General features: G+C 45.4%; 1 protein-coding gene and 1 long non-coding RNA gene across 4 annotated transcripts in view; one reads left to right on the forward strand and one right to left on the reverse strand.

Moving 5' to 3' along the window:
- Nucleotides 1-5,365: 5,365 nt before the first annotated feature.
- LOC107325534 (uncharacterized) lies at nucleotides 5,366-21,013 on the reverse strand. Of its 3 annotated transcripts, none has more exons than XR_014933450.1 (3): nucleotides 20,792-21,013; nucleotides 20,553-20,619; nucleotides 5,366-6,120 (listed from the first exon to the last, which is right to left on the reverse strand). It is a non-coding gene; the product is annotated as an uncharacterized LOC107325534 (long non-coding RNA). The 3 variants fall into 3 exon arrangements; XR_004306056.2 differs by lacking the exons at nucleotides 20,553-20,619; nucleotides 20,792-21,013 and adding exons at nucleotides 18,942-19,018; nucleotides 19,739-19,853; XR_014933454.1 differs by lacking the exons at nucleotides 20,553-20,619; nucleotides 20,792-21,013 and adding an exon at nucleotides 19,739-19,877.
- Nucleotides 21,014-21,702: 689 nt separating this feature from the next.
- KMT2E (lysine methyltransferase 2E (inactive)) overlaps nucleotides 21,703-22,914 on the forward strand; it is a 53,300-nt gene continuing 52,088 nt past the window's right edge. The window contains 1 exon segment of the mRNA XM_015885824.3: nucleotides 21,703-22,011. The gene's annotated coding sequence lies outside the window, so the exon portion shown is untranslated.

Raw genomic sequence — 22,914 nt, forward strand, 5'->3', positions numbered from 1 at the left:
GGGACCTGCCTGCTCCCAGAGATATCCCCATGGAAAAACCACTCCCACACCTGCTGCCTCCTCAGGACATGCCAGAGGAACAAATCACAAGTTCTGCTCAGTGCCTGCTGCTCTCCTGGTCTCCAAAGAACACCACGCAGATGGGGCCTCCTCAGTATGTTCCTCTCACACTCAGTCCCCAGCCAAAGGAGCAGGGATACAGCTGGCGCTCCTGCTCCTGGATTGCATTGCTTTGCTTGCTTCAGGGCTAGGTGGTTTCCCTGCCCATTCCTGCCTTCCCACAGGATCACAAAGGTTCTGGCTGCTCACTGACAGGAGGTGAAGATGGACAGTCCTACAAGTCTCCTACAGAAGCATGAAATCCTTTTGCTGGCCCCTCCTCCCGCTCTGCTCTACATTTCCATGCAGAGGCTCACAAAATAGGGGACGCTCCCACCAAAGTACAACCAAAGTCATCTGACAGGAGGGCCAGGCCTTTCCTGCAGGGGTTGAGGAAGAACATACAACCACGCTCCCCCACAGCGGTACACAGGAATGACATCACTATGTTAATAAATAAGACAGGAAGCAAAACCCCACTGAAACTGAATACATATGAAACGCTGCCAAGAACACTAACGACTGAGCTAAACAGAAATGAAATAGTGATTGGTTCATCTGACTTCTTCCAGTTTTAGTAATCTCTAGTGTCACTCGTAACAGTAAAACCCAGTCCTCAGAGAGGGTGCTCAGGGCCTTTCAACTTCACATGGAAAATGAAGGTTTTTTCCAAGGTGATGATGACCTTCTAATGTCTTACTTAGTCTAAAAACTGAATTCAGTACTTTGACACCAGTCTAATGACCCAGATAAAACTGGCTGGGGTTTGCACACTGAGTTACTCTACTTGGTTGCCAGTGATATTAACCAGCACTTCTTGCATTTTCTTTTTTTTTACTACTACTACTATCACTGACTGCTGAAAAAGCAGCAGGTTCCCCATTCTGCTTCACTTGCACTAGCCCTGGCACTCACGTGACCCTCATGAGAAGCCAACTCAGAGCTAAAAAGCATCAAGTGGCTGCTACAAGGAAAGTGATCAGTTTCCTGCTTAATAAGCACACTCAGGTGAACTCTCTCACCTGACTGCCAGCGCCACAATCTAGGTGAACTGAGGAGGAAAGGAAGCTTGCATTAACCAGGGTAACATGATCAACTTTGTTGAATCATTAAATGATGCACTACATTAGTGAACAGGTTGAAATGAATTGGTAAAGACTCCCGTAAGGATATCTGCTTGGCTTACAACTCGTTATTACCAAGCAATTATGTTGATTCCACTTAACTCAGCAGCATGCCCTACCTGCAGGTTTCAGTTAGTTTTAATAGCGCACAACCTGCTGAAGCCAAATGGGCAGCTGGCAGCAGCCAGTCAGTGCTTCAATGCCACATGCCCTCCACTGAATAAGACTCCAATTTTCCAAGATTTCTAAAAAGCTCCTTCCCATATAAACCATGTTAATTTAAATCAATGCTAACTACAGAGCTCTTGGAGCTGAGGTCATGGATATCTGTCTCCTTTGATTTACGAGACAGAATCTGCACAGCATAATATAAAACGCTGCAGCCTTAGCAACGTACCATTGCCCTCAAAAGCTTGTTCATAAAAGATAATTTTCTACAACATAAACAACCCCACACAGAAATTATGAAGTGAAATACAAGCAGGTGTTGCTGTTATTATTCACAAGACGTTTTCAGTTCCCTGTTGTTGGATCTATACATTCTACCTCATGTTTGGAAAATACGGTAAATGTGTCATTACTCTCCCTCATAATTCAGCAGACCCTATAAACCTGGATGTATTAAAAATATAATTAATCTCAAGCTTTGGAAAACCTGATCTAACAATCCTGTTCTTTTAACTAGTATATTTGAAATATAATGAATATACGACGCGTTTATATAGAAAATATGTTGAGAAACAAACAGCTCTCAGCTTTACACAGACTTTGGTACAGAACTTTCCAACCTGGAAGAGAATTAAAGGTGTAGAATCATCAGTAATCCCATCTGTAGGCCAGCATTACCCCAAGGCAGCCTGCTCTCTCATGCACCGCATACCCACCAGCGCAGCAAACAGGACCCTCTATAGACATGTGAGCTGTGCCCATCTGTGACGCTGACATTACTCCTGAGTGCAGTCACTCCTGGCAACTCCACAGTCATCTGTGGTGTGAGTTATAGGCCCTGAATTTACCGCTTCTGATTTCATAAATGAGTTACACATTTCAAATGCTTTGGAAAGAAGTTAACCCATTCTAGCAACAAGCAAAATGGCAGGGCTATTTTTAACTTTGAATCTGTAGCAAATAATTCTTTGTTTGGACTAATGTAGGGTGTACACAGGTGCATGAACTCAGTGCTTCTGAGCAGGGCAGGAACTGGGCTGGCTTCTCTGCTCACGGGGCTGCTCAGTATAGAACAAGAAAGCAAAGTTGCAGGCTTCGGTTTCTTCAGAAAACTGAGAATTCTTACCACTGAATTTGTTCAAAGCTTCACACTGAGGCCAAATGCAACAAGTCTAACAGTTTCTCTTCAGTCACCCCTGAAGAAAGGTAATGGAAAAAACACATAACATGTAGAATCTCATAGGCACCAGTCTGCATTCTGTCCCACACAGACCACGAAATCAACACTCCCCACTAACGGCCATCAGCAACGTGACGCCAGCCAGCCTGGAGCACATGTATGTGAATTGATGAACTCTTGTTGTCTTAAGGAGCATTTCTGACTGTAGCCTCTGAAGACTGAAGTCTCCATGCTGTGGTACCTCTAGAAGCTGAGACAAGACAATCAGATTCTGAAGTCTCACAGTCAGCACATGCTGACTTCTACCACTGGAACCATCACTGCAGTGACTGACATCTCTTGGAGAAAAAGAAGGACAAAAGGCACCTGAGATTTGTAGCTTTATTTTTTATTGTGAAAGAAAATATGCTGAAAGGTACAAAGTCCAAAGGCTCTGTGACTTGATATATCTCACACCGCATAACCCTGCTGAGCAGAAACCACTGAGTGAATTGGCAAGGCCAGCACCAGATGCAGACCACGAGGGAGCAGGACTGGGAATGCTCCTCGCTGAGGCTGATGTAATGTTTTGACTCAACACAGAACCCAAGAGTGCTCAAACTACAGACTAAGGTTGAGGACGAGCACTTTCAAGAAACAGGCTGCACAGGACCACACAATCACTGAGATAATCGCGTTATTACCCACCAATATAACTGTTGTTCAAAGAAACAAATGTAAAAAAACCCAGCCACTTATCCAGGGACTCACTGCATGAACACACTGGGCCACTTCAGCAGTACTGTACAGTCACTGCTGGATACAGCCCACTGCACATTTTTGGCAGCTAGCTCTGCACCATGGGACCAGACATTTACTACTACATGCAGACACAGAAAAGACACAGAAAGGGTGAGCTCCCCTTACTCGGAATCAGGTGAGCTCTTCCAAAACTACAGTGAAGGGGCTCTGCTGTGCCAGCTATTCAGGAGGAGACTGTTCCCCCCAGCACAGGGGCAGGCTGCACACCCTGCCAGCATCAGAGCTGGCTCACTTGGAGGAGCAGCGCCAGACCCTGGCCAGGGATGGGGCCAGCAGCAGCCAGGCTGCAGCATGCAGCAGCTCCACATGAGAAAGCAAATCTTGTCCTGAGGGAACTTCTGTTTACTTGAATGCCTTCCCTTATAATCCCATTTTCTGGGCCACATGTTTTGGGAATGCTGAACAGTCAGGAGGACTGGCAACAACTGAAGAGAGGTGATTCCTTTCAGAGGGCTGCTGTAAAGCACAATGCAGCCCTGAATATTCCCATGGCAGGCTTGTGCTCACCAGCATTGTAACCGATATTTTGGTCCTAAACAGATACTGAGCTCTACCAAGTTTATCGTACTTGGTGTTTTTATTCATATGTATATACACACACAGAGAATAGATATATGTATATAAATAAAAACACAGAATAAAATTTAATATTTATCTTGAAACACTTTTTTCCAGTTAGAAAACATAACAAACTGCCCCTCACCTTTCAAAAATATATTCTCCAAGTTAATAGTTTAGGTGAAGCAGGAAAGAAACAAAAGTGCCGAGCAAGTAGTCAATAGGTTCCTTCTTCATGGATAGGTCTGGTTAACTTGGAGGCAGTGGCATAGATCTCAGCAGTGTGGGGTGTGAGATCCAGACACCCCATCCTCCTTCTGCATTAGCAAGTGAGCGGGTAGGAAGCACTGCCAAGACAAATTTACCAGGCTTATAGCAAACTACATTCCTTGTAGCTCCTCTCCTGTCCCCAAGAAAGTAAATACTGGCATGGCTGCCACAACTTTCAGGCTCAAAGTACGTAAATTATCAATTGATTCACAGAACTAATAAAACACCCTCAGCTGTTTTTAATCAGCACAACACCTTTGTTTTTTAGCCAGAGAGGACAGTGTGTTTATTCCCCCCTCCCTCCATTTCAGTATGAGCAGCGCTCAGTACCTGGCAGGACCAAGCACTTGTTAAGCTGCTGAAATTCGTTTACATTAAGATTTTCCATATAGTGCTTTGAAAAAGGGACTAGGCAGAAAGTACAGTGACTTATAATCCTGATGAACAATGGGCATTTCTGTGAACTGGCTTTCTACACAGGATGTGGGGTGGGCCTTCTTGAGCTTGTGTAATCAGTCTGGAAGTCCAAAAACCACACTCTGAAAACATGCTTTTCCTTCAACAAATACTCACAGTCTAGCAGTAGTTTACATGGCTGTCATTCACCATTAAGGAATATTTTCATTTAAAAATATGTGAAAAAAATTTCAGTATCTCAAATGAGGTACACGGACCTTAACTGTATCTAATTAAAACAGACAGCCCTTTTCATCCAAACAAGAACTTTATTTAGGATTGGAAACATTAGTTCTACCTATTGAAAATGGTGTGAGGACTGCATTTCAGGCAGTGCTTTACATACTAGCTCATGTTTTAGGATCACCTGAGCACAGAAAGGAAGACTCAAAAGGCAGCGGCAATACCTGCATTCAAAACACTGGGAAACAGATTATCCTATGAAATGGTCTGTTTTGGAAGCTGGACGTCAGATTCTACATTGAGAAATCCAGGCAGTCCTCTAATCCAAATCCCGCATTAACTCTTTCACTTCCTCAAATGTGCACCAGAACACAGTCAACCACAGTAAACACTTCGCTGTACAAGGGCTGGAGCAAGTACAGCAAAGGTTAAAACATGGGAGAGGAAGGATTCTTCTTCCAGAGCTCACACCTGGTACTGGGGTAAAAAGACACCAGATGAGAAATAACAAAATTGCATGCAGGAGTAATGCATCATTTCTTTATTCCACATTCAGAAAGCTTCTGTATTCATATCAAAAGCATTCCCATTTATCTAACAGACCACCCCCAAAAAAAAGAACTTCCACTTGACCACAGAAATATTTCCATCACAAACGCCTGTGTTGTATCATAGAGACAGCACAATAAAGGCATTAAGAGTCTTTAGACTCAACCCTGAACTTAAGCCCCGGGGGAATATGCTTCCCAGAAAGCAGCAGGCTGATATTTCTAAGCGTTGCAGTGCAGACCATTGCTTTACAGAAATACAAGATTTAATTGAATGGATTAATACAAAAACCAGCATCAGTTATGTTTATTCTTTCCAAAGATCTCATGTATTGAAGTTATCTGCCTGATAGCATGACCAACCTCTTTCTTGTCTGTCCACCTCCTGAAGCTGTGACACCCAGTTTATTAAGAACAATCACCAAGGAAGCCAGGTATTCATACATTCTCAAGTGTGTTCTGGGTAACACCATAAGTCTTGTTTGTAACACCAGAATACAGTACTGTAATAAACTGTCAGGAACGTTTCTAAGAATAACTGCTTAAGACCAGGTATGTATCTCACAACAGTCAGTTGATACGAACTATTTTAAACTATGTTTTTTCATTACATATTTTCAGTTCCGAGTGAAATCTGATAGTAACTCGAGGCTTTACCATTGCTTCCAATACTTGCTGTCCCAAGTAACCCTTCTGAAGTTCTAACTTTCTCTCCTGCATGCAGGCTTTCTTTCTGTAGGAAATTAGAAATAAGGGAGTTTAAGATTGAGCAACTGGAAGAAAACCAATAAACCAATACAACTCCAGCGTGCTGAAACAACTTCTTGCACGTTAACAGGTTCCAAACAATGAGGGAAGAACAAACCTTTCCCCCATTTTTGTACATTAATTAGAATTAGCATGCTGTGTTCTTCTAGGCAAATTACAAAGTGACAGATATTCAGCAACATTAGACACAGCACTTCCTACCACACCCTACAATATTTTTGCAATTATCACACAATTTGAGTCAGAAACTATTACAGTCTATGCATAACTGTTTGGCTTCTGTCTCCGAGCAGTTCTTGTCTGGACACACAGGCTGCACTAAACCAGCTCCGGTGGCTACACAGGGGAAAGCTGTAAGAAAATCCCCATGGCCCAACAGGAAGTGTCATTTCTGTGATTCACCAGCTTGCATCTCTTCCTGAGAGAGTGCACCAACCAGAGTAAGCAGCACAGCAGTAGCTACATGAAAAAAACCTCTTCCTGTCCGCACTGAAGATCCCATGACCATTACAAGTTTGGTGGGACGGAGTCCATCTCCCTCATCAAACTCCAGTCTGTATTCCTTTACTGCTTCCAGTACTTTAAGTTAGGGGAGCGTAAGGGAGAAAAGGATGAAAGAGAAAAAACTTATTGCTGCAAAAGGCATTTTGCTTCAGAATCAGTAGCACCAGATGAGCAGAGAAAACACTTTTCTGTCTGGATGTACAGTTTCTTGATCCTTTTACTTGGAGAAAACTATCTGCGTAATATGCTCATACCACAGTCCACCACTTTGGTGGAAGTAAAGCAACATATCTCAGTGAGTGCACACAGCCCAGTGTGCTGGAAGGAAACTACACATTACAGTGATTGGACCAGAAGGATTACCAGCCATTTTCTTGCCAAAATAACAATAAAATAAAAAAAAAACCTAAGAGTTTTGTTAACATCACAAGCCACAAAACAGAACTGAATTCCATTCTGCTCCCTACCGTTCCCATCTGGTTCTAATTTGCTAGAGAAGACTGAAGATTGTATTCAAAAAGCATCAGACTGAGCTGTAAACAGCAGCTTCTCTGCCAGCATTACGAGTAACTTGTGAAGGACTGGAGCTACCATGGAAAGGAGCGGGGGATGAAGCAAGACTTGATCAGTCATTAAGCTCATTGTTTTAATTGCATTGTTTCAACCCATGAAATGAAAGTGAGAAATGTTTGAAGCTCAGAAGAAACATTTGCAGAAAATCAAGCTCAGCTCATCTCTATTGTAACACTACAAAATCAAACAGTAAGAAGTTGAGAAGTATCAGAACAGGCTGCCTGAACAACCAGACCTCTTGTTTTACAAAGTTCATAATTACAAGCCACATGCTGTTGCCTAATTTCTTCCTTGTCAAGTTATAAACAAAGGACAAACCCTGCTTCATATTTGCTTTAGAAATAGTTTCGTTAAATTGTGACCATCTAATGAGTCTACAACTAATAGCATCTTGTGGTAAATATTTAACAATACGCCTTTGAGATTTTGCCCCCTATCTCTGCCTTCGATTGCCAAAATGACTAAATTCCTGAAGCCCTTCTTCATTAATAACTAGCAATTAATTTCTTACTTAAGCCCTTGATGTGAGGCACTGATGTGATGTGTGAAAACCCACTTACACTGCTGGAAAAGAAGTGAATAAAATAAACGTTTCTGTAGAGCTTGGAAGGTTTATGTTCTACAACATACAACAGCTCCCTTCTATTCTGAGGGATTGCAGTTGGGTCTACACTGGGCCCCATCTCAAAAACTAAGGTGTGGGAAAGAGTGATCTATCGACTGAGCAGAGCAGTCTCTTGTTCAGAGCATGCTCCCAGTATCCATCAACACAACCGCTGTGATGGAGAACTGAGCTTTGATGTCAGAACAGTAATCTACATGAGCAGAGAAGAGCAGCTTAGGCAATGCCATAAACTGGTATTGCCTCCTACATCCACAACATGCCTTGACACTCCACTTCCCAGTTAGTGCTCATTAAGAGAGCTGGCAGCATCCCAGCACCAAGGCAAGCTGGCAGTCACCACCAGCTCAGTCCTCCGATCACTCCATACTTTGCTGTACCGACACAGAGTTCTTTCCTCCAACTAGCATCACCTCCATGACACCTCCAGCCTCAAGGCCAAGCAAACAATCCCATCAACCATCTTAGTGATGTTTTTGTCAATTCTATGGTTCCAGGCCCAGCGTTCTGCACTAACTTCTTGATGCCATTATATGACAACCATCTCATTTCATCAGGTCCCCCCAAAGGATTCACTTTTCACTCACAGCTGCTGCAGGGAGTTCCTCACAAACTGTCCCTCTACTTCCAGATTAGCTCTGTTCAAAATCATCATCTCACCAATTCCTTCCCTTAATGCAGCCCTTCACCCTTATTTGTTATGCATATACGTGAACCTACCACTTAGTTTCCTGCTTATTATTGATCTTCCATCAAAAAAAACCTTTTGAACCAAGTGGCTTCTTTTCTTGCCTACACATTATAGTAATTAGATGTGATTAACAGCAGCAGCACACGTTCATACATTCGGCTTAGAGTAGTCTTGAGTGCCACTATATGAAGAATTCACTTAAGTCTCTTCTAGATTTAGTTAATGCTGTTTCCAGCCTGCAAGAGATACGTGTGAAAAGACTTTGTTACACATGGCTAAGTTGCATCTATTTCATACAGCTGAGGTATGGATAATCTGACCAGCATCAGGAATTGTGAAAGGCTCATTTTGAAATAAAAGCTTCTTAAACCCCACCCACTACTTAGATACACTCCTTTCCCATGAGAGGATCACAGCCTGGAAAACATTTGGTAAGCTCTCATAAGCAACAGCCTTTATTCTATAGCATGTAAACAAGAATGGAGCATGATTTCCCCTGCTCAGATTCTACTGCCTTCGAAAACAGAACACAGCACCTGGAACTTCATCATTAAGATTTCTGGGAAGCTAAAAAGCTGAGAACAACATGAGTGGTGCTACCAGCCCCACTTACATTCAGAGCTTTCAATACCCACAGAAGCAGATGCAGTAGCAGATCCTACAGCTTAAAAGGAACATATGTTGACTTAAGCCACTGCCCTTCAGGTGATTTACTGCTGTAGCACACACACCGTTTAATGTTGCCTTTTTATCTTTTTTGATAGCGGTAGTCAATACTCATGTCAAACTTCATAGGTGTTCACACAGCTGTTACCTTATTACTAACTCCTTATAACATTACCATAAAGACATTAAAACTGCCACTGGGCATGAACTGCAGAGCAACCTAAAACCACATGCCTGTAGAAAGTGTTCAACTAACAACAACCTTCTTGGTTTTCATCTACAATTTAAACATTTATCTGAACAAAGCAGAACTGCTCAGAAATCTCAGTAGCCCAGTGACCACAGTGCCATGCCTCTGTAACACTGAATTAACATGAGTCAGATCCAGAGGATTAAGGCTTTACTGTCAGTGCCTAAGCAGTGATGCAACAGGTTGTAAGTCTTTGAGGAAGCAGACATTTCTTCCTGGAGTTCAGTATTTTCTCAGTCAGTGTCCTTCTATAGAGAGCTAAAGCAGCTAATACGAGCATGATCATTTTTTACTCTGGCAGAAAGAATCACAGGCAGCAGCTGAGTTTCAAAACGGAACTTTAAGTGAAACAAAACCCCAAATGAAACTGCAAACCAACACCCCCAAATAGAGCATGACCAGCACTGCTGCGTAAGAGGAAAATACGCTGTGGAAAATACACCTAACACTGAAATGAAAGATCCCTTATATCCACTAGTGACACTCAGAAGCTGCAGAGGAGCATAACCAGGACAAGCCTCCTGCTTCTAGCTACGCTTCACACACAGGGACTCTTCTCCACAGCAAAACTACTACCTGCTTCTTGCCCAAGTGATCCCAGGCCTCTTCTGCACACACTCCACAGTGCCAAGGAGCTTCACACCTTAGTTGGATTGCTGCAGATCAACTTGTCAAGAAGAGAGACTGTTAATACTAAGGGTACGTGCACTTTGATTGCAAATATCACATCAACACAATACCCCAAACTCTTCTCTCACAAATTTTAACACCCATGTACCCATGCCAATAAACTTGTGCAACAAGAGCTACCATTACAGTTTTACTTTTCAAAACAGCAACTACAGGTAGGAGGATATGATTTTTCATTTAAGTTTCTCCCTTAGGAGAATCAGAGGGGTTACCATGGATTTCTTCATACTGCTACAGTTCAAGCAGGCAATTAAGATCTGTTTGGTTGTTGGTGGAGGCTTTTTGGTGTGCTGTTTTTTATACAGAAGGGAAGCAGTTTGACATAGCTCAGACTGAACAGGCGTTGTTACCTGTACCTAGAAATCACTCCCACATGTACAAGTAATTTGTAGCTATGGATGAGAAGCAGCAGCTGACAAACACACTAATGGCTGTTACCTACACCCAGTCACATTATACTAAGGGATACCATGACACTTGGTTTCACTGATTTCTCACGTCGCTCAGGCTTGTGCACAGCATTGATATTCCAAAGTCAACCATCAGAGAAGTAGATCTAGTTATGAGATGTAATAACCACTTTTTGGGAGAAGCCATGCATAATTCACAAACAAGCTGCATTCTTATTTTAGTTGAGAAGTGCGATGCCTTTGCATTGCTGGAAAAGAAAACACTGAGAGTACTGCAATATAACTGCAATGCTGTCCTACTCCTGCCACAACAGGTGAGGACAGACTGCCAGCGTTCTTCATTTGGAACAGATAAAGCAGCTGTGGGCTGCATTTTTCTTCCTTGTTAAAGGTAACCAAGATTCTGGGAGAAGGGAAAACAGGAAACAAGCACTTTTCCTGGTCCCCAAACCTAATAGCTGAGCCGGTATCGCTGCAAGATTTAGGCCACACAAGCACTCAAAGAAGCATGAAATATTTATACTCTGGGCAAACAATCACTGAAGTCTTACTTTTTGCCCAGAATCTCTTTATCCAAACAGATCAGGAGGTTGTCCCAGGAAAGTTTACTCTCAGAGGGCAGAGATGAGCTTGTTGTTATGTTTTTAAACTACAGCTCTTATTTTTTTTTTGTTCATATCTGGGAAGTCAGTTAAGCAGTAACTGTGAACGACAGGACTCTGTTGTAGACTCAAGCACCAGCTTTCACCTTTCAGGCACCTCTTGCATTAAAGGGAAAAAAAAAAATCTGAAGTTATAGAAGATTCTCTTTCACACAGGACAAGAAAGAAAACGAACACCTTTGTATTTAGGCTGGGTACAATACTCCAGAGAGAACCCAAAGTTAATGCAAACAGTATGAGTAAAAAACACATGCAGCTTGCTGCCACCAAATAGATTTTCCATGACTTCTATCCATAAACATAAGCTGAATTCCTACAAACTGTGACTAGTAAAGAACAAGTGATTGCTTATATCCTACAGACAATTTTGAGGGATACATAGCACATACAATACCTTGGGGTATACTTAGAGGCTGCATCATCCCATCTGCAGGTAACAAAGCTACTGATCTGGTTAGAGCATCTGCTATTGCAGAAAGCTAGAGACACTTTTGTCTCTAGCTTCAAAACAGCCCTTAAACTAAAACACAGATCTAATTAAACACCTCCCCTTTTTGTTTCCTCTTGGCCAATCTTCCTCCTTTCCATTCAGCTGGTTTCTATGAACCTCACACTATCCATTCGCTGCACAGGAAACCTGCAAGCTTGATTTTGCAGAAGTCTGGCAGGCAAGTGGGAATTTGGACCTAAAATTGCAGGTCTTTGATGAACTTAAGTCTCTAGTCTGGTTACTTTTCTTTGATATTTAGAAATAATGTGATTCAGATGACAACATAACTATCTTAAATTTTGAAATTAAGAGTCCTTAAACTTGAGAATAAAAAGCTTAAGTAGAAACTACATCCTACAGACCAGCTAACCCCATGGCAAAGCACACCTAACTGCACCCACCCAGAAAACAAGGGAAGGGGATCATCAAGAAATGCCCTCCTCACCCCAGGGAAAGAGGGCTTCAAGTTGCTCCCTATCTCCAGTGCTTATTTAAATTGCCTGTATGGGCAGGAAACCAAGTTATTCCACCTGGCAGATTAAGTGCTAGAAATCCATGATAGCTCAGATATGAGCTCCCAACAAAAAGGAAGTTATAGCTGAATACAACCCCAACCTGTTTCCCATCACAAGCTCCCTAAGATGAATAAAAAGAACAGGCTTTGCTGTTACACAACAACTAGTAATCATGTGATGTACAATGCAGCACAAGTGTTTGAAATAGGGATGTGCTCCAAACAGAGAAGATCCTCCTCCAAACTCTTTCAGCCATTTAAAACTCTGCCTTTGCATACAGTGCTTCTGTTTTAATCGATTCTACGATTTACTCTAGACATAGCCTGAAGGTACTTAAAAGCTGTATGCTGTTCAAGAAGTACAGGTTAGGCCTGCTTATTGTCTGCCCAACACAGAGAAATTTCACTTGGGTGTTTGTTGGTTTTTTTTTGGTTTGTTAGTTTCTAACAAGTCTCCAGTTCACACTGGGAACATACTCTTTGCTTCAACCCATCCCTACTTTCACTCTTTCCTCTAAACAGATGCCTTAACATCCAGAAGCCTTCATCATCCTCCCTTTGGCAGTCCATAATTTGTAAACATGGGCATTCACATGTATTGACATGCAGGCTTTTGTCCCTTTCATCTTTCATGTACCGAAGAACAGTTCGTTTAACCAGTCTTAATGGACACCTGAAAGTTTGCTCTCAAGAGAAGCATTTCATCCTTTCTTTCCTGCAATAGGCAAGGCCAGGAGCCTCCTCTGAACAGGGAATATTCCACATATCAATGGAGCTTATAACCAATAATACATCAGACATGTTCTGGCTTAACTGAACTGTCAAAAAAACTAAATATCAATGCTCACACATTAAACTAATGTAAAGGAAAAACTGAGTTTGGGATCTGAGTTCAACAAAGCATCTCATATTGACTTTCCATATCACAAGGAGAGCAAGAATCCATTTTAAGACCTACAGTAAAAGTGTTTCTGAACAGCAGTAAAACCTCTTATTTGCTCCAAGGCCAACTGGGCACATCCAAAAATCAGATTCAATGTAGGGTTTCAGAAAGGTGCAGAAACAGAACAGTCTGCTGGACTTTTCAACAACCAGTCCAGGTTTGTTTGGGTTTCCTTTTGTTTTGCTGTCTGCTATTCCACGTGGAGTGGAGAACACCACTGAATGGACTGATGATCCAGAAGGGTAGGAAGAACCAACTCCAGAACAGTATTTTTACATCATGCTCGAAAACAAGAAAAAAAGAGCTTCCTATTCTAAACTGTTACTTCACACAACCTTTAAAGGCTTTGAATTTTAAATACGGAACAGTGTCTGAACAGCTGTGAAGCTGAAATATCTAAGTTTGCAAAATGCTATTTCTAGGAAGATGCAACAGATGTTTTGTGCTTGTTCATATGTACATCCTATTCTAAACAGGATGTGGAATTTACTTGTAATGAGCACAATCAGTGTATAATTGCTGTTCAATGCTATTCAAGCAAAAAGGAGAAGCATAAGACACTTCCTGTCAAATGCACAGGCTGCCTATTGGACAAATCCTTATATTATGCTGCATTTAAAGACAAGCAGAAGTCCCTTCCAGCAGGTCGCATCCAGATATGAGCAACTACAGACAGTTTGATCTTCACTAACTTTGTGCTGTGCTACTTACAAAATACATTGAAGGGTTAGTCAAGCGGAAAGTTTGAGATGTAGGCCTATAGTTCTGATCGGACTAGATAAAGCAGAGCCATTAAAGTGAACAGAACAGGCCCTGAGTGCTGCCTGAATATTCTCACCAAGTTACTGAAGTGGGTAGAGCTGCTGGAACATTGCTGCAGCATCACCGTGTAACTAAAATGATAAGACACGTTTAAGTAAAGCTACATAAGCAGTAAAAAGTGTCGTACTCCCAAAACCCATCACCTTGCTTTGCTAACTGCAGAATGAAGTTAGAACAGGTTTAACAAAAAGCTCCCCATGCATGTTCTAGCATTTGGCCTAGAAGGCAGAATCTGCATAACCAACACCAAGAAGAACAGCAGCTAACTACTCCTGTTTACTTGAACACGATTACCAAGGAGTTATGGCACTGAACTGAAAAAGAAGATAAACCAACATAGCTAACAGCTGATTGCAAGGCCAATACTTGCAGCACAATATGTGGGGGAAAATGGCAGAAGAGCAGCTTGCTTGCTCCAGAAAAATAGTAAAACAGAATTACTCACAGTCAGCTCTGAGAAATAGCACAGACTTAACTATAGACTTCAGGATACAGTTCTAATAATACTCTGTGACAACCATTCCCTCCCATTAATTAGGTCTACAGTACCAACTGTAGTTTTAGGAGTCACCTGATGAAAAAGCTGTAAGACATGCACAATTCAGTATGTTGAATTTGCTCTCTATAATCCACCTTATAGCAGCATGATTTTTTCCTTCTTGTTCATAGTAGTTTGCCTCATTTGAAATATTCCTGCTCACTAAATTTAAAAGAAACACAACAATCCAAATGCTTCCTTCATATCCCCTATTTTTGCCCCAAACAACATACTATACATACCCCAAAAAGGTCCTTCAATTTCAGAATTCCCTCAGTGCTACAGCAAGAATGCTGAACACCTACACTCAGTGTGTATACTTCAGGTTTAGCCTTAAGTAGATGATCTGGGAAACAGAAAAGCCTTAAAAAACTAGTTTGCTTGCATATAAAGCCTAGCTGCATTTTTATGCAATTTTCAAAACTCAAAAGTGGAAATGTAAGGATATTACACGATACTATCACAGACTTACAGCAATACAGTTTCCACAAGTCAACAGCAGGCTAAGAAAACCTGCTATGTTCCAGACTCATCACAAGAGGTACCACCAAAGACATTCCTGCCATTAACGTTTCTTGCATTTTAAGCACAGCAAAGCAGGTGATTTGACAACCTGATTTCTTCTTCTTCATGTTTGGTTAGTCTGTCAGGTACCACAAATCTGTCTCTTGCTACAGCTCGTTGAAGCCAAGAACTCAAAGGCCCACAGCCATTATTTCTTAGTTATGGTCATTTTCCCTCCCCAGCAGAAAAGAGCACAGATTCAAATTTATTATCTCTTCTAAAGAGGAGACACTTCAAGTTCAAAAATCGCTGTCAGTTGAGTCCAGACACCATGGCTCCTCGATGAAGTATATTCTTTCCTATGCTTGTGTAGAGACAGTAGGCAGAAGTGTTTCTCAGAAGCAGTTTAAAAATAGGATCTCACAACTGCCCAGCATGCCTTTATAAGCTTACGATATGCTTGCTCCAGCGTATGAGTACTGAGATAATGGCACACAGCTCATGGGACAAATTCAGTGTGCAGTACTACCCTGACAAAAGCAACAGTTTAATTTTGTCAAAAAGCAGCCTTCTAAATCACTACAGGGGTACAAACAGTATTAAAACACGTGCTCTTATGAAGTCTTTTAAGCAGAAGGCCTGTTGTTTTTCCTGGAGGAGTGACTCCTCCTATCTCAGATAAGACAGCAGTACAAACATTATGACCCAAAATGAAGCAGTACAACTAACCGCAGTTCAGTGCTGAGAAGAGAATTATCCTGGTAAAAGACCAACCAAAGCTACAGCTCAGGTTACACTAAAAGCAGCACAACTATAAATCTCCACTTCATTTTTCACTTCACTTAAATGTAAGGGACCACGCGACAGTGATCTAATCAGGGAGGGCAGGAACAAGACAGAACAAGCTGTCAAGGCTGTTAGTAGCCCTAAACAGTGCTTTCACACTTGACCACAAGAGTGGTCAACTGCGTGGAAACTGAGGTCTTGTTCCTATGGTTGTTCCCTACTCTCTTGAAAGAAGTTCCCTCCCTACAAGTTATTCCAAGGAGTCTCAGCAGAGATAAGGAGCCCATTTGGTGCAACACTTTGTACCCACACAAGTACAGAAGTTTTGTTTGGTTCCCAAAGCTCCCAAACGAGAGAAGCACTTGCTTTGGTCTCCCTGTGACAGGACCACCACGAGCTGCAGCTCTGGAATCCTGGAGCCTTACAGCTCTGTAATTTCCTCACTCTAGCACAGCCTAACTCTCAATAAGCAGCAGTATTTTCCCTGTTTTCTTCCTAGAAGCCAGAAAGAACCATTGCTGTGCCTACCCCACTTGTACCTTGTGAGGAATAATCCACTTACTGATGATTTTCAGCATCTTCAAAGAAATATTACTGACAAAGTTTCTGGGCTAGCAGTATATAATCAAGTGAGAGCACTACCTTGCACATACAAAGGATGTTCCTGTCCTGCTGCTGTTCAAAAAGTCCTTCCAAATCCAGGTGGAAATGCCTGTTGACACTGATTGGTTTCTACTCAGTAGAAAGTCACTGGACATAAAAGCAATTAACACATATTAATTTGATAAAAGACTATTGTGACCCACTGAGACCACAAGGTTTTTTAAAGATTAGCTTAGAACTCTTCCAGTACAATTAATTCTTCACCGAACAGTCCAGTTATTAGATTACCAGCCACTTCAGGAGCAAGAAAGCCCACCTCAAGTTCCACACTGTTCCAATAAAATGAGCTCATTAAGTCCAAAATCCTGTGAACTCTTAACAGGAATTCTGTGCTTTCCCGACTTTATCCCAGCCATTTTTGTAGGTTATCCTATAGATGCATCTGTAATGACCCTGCCACCAGCAGGTCCTACAACTGCAGGTCAACCTAGTAATGCCTTACATACTATTTTTTGTTTTTAATATGCCAAACTCCTTAAGCAAAAATGATTCTGATTCTAAAAGCGCCTTTAGGATTTACCCCTTCGATTCCTTAAGAACTGTCTCTTTAATGAGGAAAAAACCAAACAAACATACAGGTAAAGCTCGCACATCTCTGTTCTTTAGCCCTGCAGCTGCTTCTTCCTGTTCTTGTTCAAGCAGAAGCATTTGTGAAACCACGCAGCCAACGTTCACATTAAAAAATGATCCATTATAATCAGGCTTACGCTAAATCTGTTCTCCTGTGCCACTTCCCACATGAACACTTGTGCCACTACAACAAACAAAAAAAAAGGGCAGCATAGAAGCAAGAATGAACAGCTGGGAAGAGGTACCGGATCATCTTTCAGCATAAGCACTGCTGCAACCGTTTCAACTATGGCATTAATGCATTCTCCGATACATTACACTTCATATCCCCTCTCCCTTCTCCTCTACGTACCCTTGAACTCTTGTCAGTCTTTGTATGACTAGCACAGTAAACAGCACTGTTTAAATAACAGATCTTAGCAAAAGCACAAACCACGTACACATGCACAGACAGGCTACGGCAGCAAGGCAGAACCACAAGTGTGACTGCTGGAGAACACACAGTCAGTTGAAACGTCCTCAGTAAAAGGGAAGAAAGGGAAATAGAAATTGTTTTTCCCTCTGGTTGGCTACCAGAAATACAAACCTTTCTTTAAACGCCTCCCCCTCCTACAGCTCCCTTCCTTTCCTGTACCTTCCAGATAAAGGCACAGCTTACAGACCGGCCTTCAAGCAAATCCCCTTCCCATAGGTTTGCCTCAAAGCAGTAATGCGCATTTGCTGTTATTCATCTGCAGCAGAAGTCATTTCAGAAAACATCACAGACATCATTTCAAGACCACCAACACCACCAGAGTTACCACTTGTCAAAGAAGCCAGCGCTTCCCTGAAAACAGCTAACAAGACTGCCTTCAAACCAATTATTATAACAATATTCCTTCATTTCTGTTGTCCCATAAGAACATAAAGACTCCAGAGTCCAAGCACTTCTGCAACAAGCTTTCCTTAAAAGTTCACCTCTTGATCCCTCAAACAAAATCTGGTATCAATAGGTGCTGCCTAAAAGGTTCCTTTAGGAATTAAATGTCTCCACCGCAGAGAAACTTTTGATTTTTGAGTATTCTATATAAGCTATTTATGTAAGAATGTAATTATTCAGATTGTTCCCTTACAGTGAGATAGGTAACTGCTCCCCACTCTGGAATCACAGAACGGAAGCCTAAATGCAAGTGCTAATTTAGTAGGAAAGTGTCTTTCGTCATTTTCAGTTAATATTAATGCTCTCCACTAAGCACATATTCAAGGAAATATTCATGTCAGGTTCCGAACAAAATCTGTTCTATCTCCTAAGAATCACTGTGCTCTAGAAGCTTCTCCACAAGTTTCTATTACAAAGGGATTATTTACCTTGTGCTACAGTATGTCTACACACGAAGAAACAATAATCCAGTCACTTACATGTTTGGTCAACAAACCAATGGCCTCCTCCTAACACTACTGCCAGTGCTTCATTTGTCTGAATAGCATTAGCAAGAATCCTGCTCTGTGTAGGACCTTCCACAGAACCGGCTGCTGCAAGGCTCAGCTGACAGCCACCATCTGACACTCAAAAAAAGGGGGGTTTCTTTCAGGCAACATTGTACATCACAGCAGTTAAGCTCTGACCAGAGTCCTAACTTTAAAAAGCTTCGCACTGTCATCCTTTCTTACTGTCTCAACTTCTTTCCTGGTACAAAGGAAAAATGTAGCACTATCAGACGTTCCCAAGCCCACTGCTCCCCTCCCCGGCACACATACCCTGCAGGCTCTAATTGCAGCTCATACGGACTGCGTACAGCAGCTCCCCATCCCCAGCCGCTTCTTATGCAACCAGACTCCACCTCACGTTACTTATGTAACACATTAAGTAGCGTCTATTGTACAGGATTCTTCTACATTAGTCACATACTCAGTAACTTCCATTCCAGTTGCTTTAACATAACGCAGCCAGCAGAAATTCAAGCTTCACGCCCCACCAGGTTGCCACTGCACAGAAAAGAAACAAACCAGACCAGTGAACGTATTAAGATCTGGAAAAGTGCTGCCAAGCATTTCTAAATGTAACAAATCACCATCATTTGCCTCAGCAATTTTAGCCGTTACATCTGTTTGCTGGGTGAGGTGCAGAGGCTGATTTTATGTCGTACCATATGAAAATGAGATGTGGGAACCAGCACCAAACTGCTCCGAAAACATAAGCACCCCAACAGTACAACGTGCCGCACTTCTTGCTAAGAAAGACGTGTTAGAATTGGAAAATGTACATTTTTACACTCCCCTCCACTCCCTCCCCAGAACCCTGAGGTAAAATACAGAACCAGAAAGTCTATTTTAACACCATGAAATCCTAGGCCAGACCAGTGATACCAAATCCTTGCAGCAAGACAAGGGACACCCGCAGTCCGTGCATGCCACAGGTCCGTTCTCCCTACACACACACACCTAAATCCCTGTGCTCACAGTGCAGGCTCTCTGCGGCCTAACTAACGCGTGCCACGTTGCTCCAGGATCCGCCAGCACACAAAGAACACCAGCGCTGCCTTTCCCACCCAGCAGCGCCGCTCGAGCACAGCACAATGTGAGCAGGCTCCGGCCCTTCCCTCAGCCCCCCCAGTGCCACACGCTCCGTCACAACGCCGCACAACTGGCATGAGGTCACAGCGCAGCGCCCACAGCCTCCGCTCGGTTACTCGGAGCCTGACTTACATCGGGGAGGGGAGGCCCAGGAGGGCGCTACGGCGGCGCGGGGCGGATGGAGGCCTCCCCAGAACGCAACTACACCCGGGAGAGGGGCGGGGAGGAAGGAGAGCGACGAGAACCTTCCTCGGCGGCGGCTACGCCCTCGCGCGGGGTTACGGGGGGGAAGGGAAGGGGAAGCGACGCGGCCACGGCAGCGCTGGGGGAGGGGAAGCTGCAGCTCCCGAGCGCCGCCGCCGCCTCCAGCCGCGTTGGGCGGCAGCCAAAGCCCACAGGAATGCAGCGCGGTCACATGACCTCCGGCGGACGTGCGGCTCCCTTCCCTCTCCAGGGAGACCCTGCGCCATCTTGGACTGACGCAGTTACACCAGCCGGCGCAGGCCGCTCCTTTCTGTCTCGCTCTCTCTCTGTTCCCCCGCTCCTCTCCTCTCCTCCCGGCCCCGCTAAGGCGGGACGAGCCGCGGCCTTTTCCCGCTCTCCATGTCGCCGTGGATCCCCCGCCCGCTCCGTCCTCCCTCGCGCTGGGATCATGGCGCCCGTTTTCTCCCTTTGCACCAACCTCCCCCGGCAGCGCCGACCCTGCCCGGCTGCGGCGGCCCCTGCTGCAGGATGATGTCAGCGACAGCCAATAGGGGCGCGCCGTGAAGCCCGGCGGGGCCGCCGATTGGTTGAGCGCGGAGCCCGCCCCCTCTCCCCCTCCCGCCTCAGCGCCCGCCGCGGTTCGCTGCGGAGCCGCAGCCGAGGCACGAGTGGGGGAGGGGAAGAGGAGGGGAAGGAGGAAAAAAAAAAACCTATTAAAAAAAAAACCGACGACTAAACCCACCGAGCCGCCGGCCGCCATTTCGCGCAACAACAGGCACAACCCGAGCGAGCAGCCCCGGCCAAGCACCCTGAGGAGAGAGAGAAAGAGAGAAACAAGAGACACACGCACAGGAGAGTTAGACAGGAAAAAATACCCATAGACTCCGCCATGTCACAAGACGTTTAATCGCCCCCCCCTCCTCCCTCAGGCTCACTGCCCCGCCACAGCCGCCTCCGCTGCGTCCGAGCGGATCCCTTCACCTCGGCTCCCTCCTGCCGCAGAGCACCCGTTAGAGCCCCGAGCTCTGCCCGAGGGGCGGGGGGACGCTTTAGGTTACGGCGTGGCCGCTGGGCGGCTTCTCCGGTCACCCGCGTGTGGCGGCTCCATCGAGGCAGGGCAGTGGCTGCCAGCCCCGCTTTTATCCGGTGCCCCGCGTTTGCGCACTGAAGGAGGCTCGCTCAGCCCCTGGTGGGCGTCGAATGAAACCCCAGCCGCCGCCTCCCCTCCCTCACTGCGCCGGAGGGGTTGAGGCCGGGCAGAGCGGGGAGGGGACGTGGCGGGGGGGAGCAGCCCGCCCGGTGCGCACAAAGCCCGGCGTTCTGCCTGCAGGAGAACGGGGACCAGCTATCGGGGCTACGAGCGCGGTTCCCGAACGCCGTGAGCGTTGTCACCGCAGCCCCCGAGCCCTGACGCTGGGCCCGCTCGAACCTCCCGCTCTCCCCCCCCCAGTCCAACTCCATGCGGCTCTTGGTGCGCTCCGTGAGGAACATTTACCCCCCTGTTTGAGATTAGCGACGAGCGGACGCAGCTGAGCGTCATGTCGGCCGCCAGCAGGACGCTGGGCCGTGGGGAGCGGCCGAGCTCGGCGCCCCACAGAACGCCACTCTGAGTCGATCCTCCCGCCGGCGTTCTGGGCCGCCCGCCGGACCCTTGTCGCCGTTCCTCCCCCTCCCCACGCGCCCCCGGCCGCTCCCAGGCCGCCGCCGTTTGCTGTTAAGGCTCCAAGAGCTGTTGTAAAATGGACACTGAGCGCCCGGCGGGCACAGCCCGCGCACCGGCCCACAAGCAAAATGGCGGCTGTTTGGCTTCGCCTTGGTAACCCTGCCCCTGCTAGGCGGGGCGGGTGAGCCCCGTGCAGGGGGAGGGAGGGGAGAGCGGACGCCATTTTCCCAGAGAGAGGCAGTGACATCGAAGGGAGCGTAGGAGGCTGAAAGGAGGGAGACACGGAGCAGGGGCGGCAGCGGGGTTTGTACACAGGTCCCGAGGCAGAGGTGCTTCTCAGCCGGACCCCGCCGGGCGCCGAGCACTCAGCTGGTGCTGGGGGAGGAGGGATCTTCCCCGTTCTTTTCTTTCTTTTTAGCAGAGTGCTGAGGGTCGGTTCTGCCCAGGGCAGGGCTCTCCGCAGTAGGGCAGCTGCAGCGGGCTGGGATAGGAGGGGGCCCGGCTGAGGGGTGCTGCTGTGGGCCTGTCACCATTCCAGGTGAGTCCGTGCTCGTTGCCACCGCGGTTCTGCCGGGTGCTGGGGGGGGAGGGGGCTGGGAGCAGGGGCTGAATGCCGTAGGGGTGGCTCCCTGCCCCACTCACTGGGGCTGCTGCCCCTGCGACGGGTTTAGATTCTGCCCGGAGTTGCCTCGCGTTCGTTTTTCTTTTTTTGTGGGGTTTGGCTAAAAAAAAATGGCAGACTGTCGCTATAGCTTGTGAATATGGCGGGTTACTGGAGCTGTGAGGAGCTGAGGGGAATTTTTTGGCAGTTCTGCCAGATTTATGCATTATGCTTGGAAAAAGAGCTGGGAGAGGCTGTTACGTGAAGGCAGACCTTCCTGGGGCGGGTGGGTTTTAAGAAGGGATTTGTGTGTTATTGGGACTGCGTATCGAGTTGTATGAAGCTCAGGGAGATCTCTCCTCTTCCTCCATCCTGTATGTTTGTGCTTTGTGACACTAAAATGGTCGTTGTAGGCCTAATCTCGCTGCCTTCCACACCCCCGCCTCCCCTCTGACCCCCGCTCCTATCTCTGCTCCTGGGTAACCTGGTGCAGGGAAGCTGTCCTCAGGAGTTTCTGTGCCAATTTAAAAGGGGATCGTTCTCCCCACCCCCTTTCTCGGGGTTGTGAGTAGTGATATTGGCGCATCCCTTTCTTGCTTCAGTGCCTGTAGCCAGCGCTTGCCTTCCTAGGCTGGCGGATTTTAGTCATAAGGAAATAAATACTGTCGGAGCAGCCCCTATCCCTTTAGACTTATGAGGGGGGGAATCAAGTGGCTCACCGTACAGCTCTAAATAGGGTAGAGAAACATAATATAGTGTGGTTATTAGGGTCCTGTATTCCCCCCATACTCGGCCATTAGGGACGGCCGGTGGCCAGGAGCCGGGATGTCCCTAACATGG

Source organism: Coturnix japonica, chromosome 1 (assembly GCF_054131305.1).
Source record: "Coturnix japonica strain WE chromosome 1, WE-NBRP24, whole genome shotgun sequence".
NCBI lineage: Eukaryota > Metazoa > Chordata > Aves > Galliformes > Phasianidae > Coturnix > Coturnix japonica.